Here is a 1,447-nt window from a genome sequence, read left to right on the forward strand (position 1 = left end):
GGGGAGACCGGGGAGAGGGCGCCTCCCACAACCCGAGCCCCGGGAGCCGCCCCGGATCCCGGCCCCGCCCTGGACCGCCCCCAGCGCCGGGGGGCTGGCGGGGGAGCGGCGCGGGCCGAGGTGGCGCAGACGGAGACTCACTGGTGCTCACGCACGCGGGCGGGGACCGATCGCGGCAGAGGGACCTACGGCCAAGATAACTGGACACTGGGGTGGGGGTGAGGGGACCCGAGCCAGAGGCAGAGGAGCTGGCGCCGAGACAGGCATGGCGGTGCAGAAAGGCGGTTGCACACAGAGGAGGCAGCCCTGGATTCGGGTGAGAGGAGAGAGACAGAGGCCAGGGCCATGAGAACTGAGACCGGTGGGAGAGAAAGGAGAAGCCGGGGGCACAAGGAGAGCGGGAGGTCGCGGCGGTGGGGGCGCTGCCGAGAGCGCCGGGTGAGGGGTGAAGAGGGAGCGGGGGGACCAGGGCGGCTCCGCGGACCAGCAGGCTGCCACTCGCCGGCTCTGCTGGGGACGTGCAGAGCGGACTGGAAGCAAAAGACCGGGAGGGGGGCCATCCAGGCGAGAAGTTGAGGTCGGACGGGGGAAAAAGGCAAGAGAAAAAAAAGAACCTCCAGGTGGGCAGGAGCCGGCATTACCTTCAGTCCTTCACCAGGCCCTAGCCGACAGTGTCTTTTGACTAAGGGTGAGCTGGAAGCTGTACAGACAGGAAATGCAGGCCCTTTGAGAGCTCCCGGAGCTCCAGCCTTGTCTGGCATTGGAGGGGTGTGTGTTGTGTGTCGTTGTTTTTCATGGGTCTGAGTTTGGGCTGGGAAGGAGACGGGGCTTTGTGGCTGGTCCCGGGTAAAAGGTAGGTAGAAGCCAAACACTGTGAGACGGACTAGAACTGAGGCTCTCAACCTTCAACCTTTTCTTATAATAAATATTTCGTGATGACCCCTTTATACTGTCCTGAATTAAAGTCCATAAATGATATAACCTACCTACATAACTGTAAAAAAAATCAAATACTTCTCCCTGTCTGTAATATAAAAGGAAAATGAAAGAAAAGTAAGTTGTAATGGAATAACATAAACAGTATTTTAATGTGAGTGCCGAGGCCCGACTGCACTGGAAGCCTTAATGCGGTAGGCGGATGCTTACACCCATCCACAGACTCACGAGGACCAAGCTGCTACCAACACAGCGGGATCCAGGTGCTGAGTTGGTGACTCAACTACCTCCAGCACGTTGCCATCAATGAAGTGATTTAACCAAATGTTAAACAACTTTTGGTAGCAAAGTCAATCTTCTCTAAATTTACACAGACCTGTAATTGCATTCCTAGAAAGTTCATTGAATATTAAAACCATTTTTTTTAATTGTATTAAGTCCTAGGCTCAGATAATTAAACACAGGTTTCACCTACATGAATGTCCTAGGGGACTTTTGAGAATCTGGATGA

Source organism: Eulemur rufifrons, chromosome 15 (genome assembly GCF_041146395.1).
Source record: "Eulemur rufifrons isolate Redbay chromosome 15, OSU_ERuf_1, whole genome shotgun sequence".
NCBI classification, from domain to species: domain Eukaryota; kingdom Metazoa; phylum Chordata; class Mammalia; order Primates; family Lemuridae; genus Eulemur; species Eulemur rufifrons.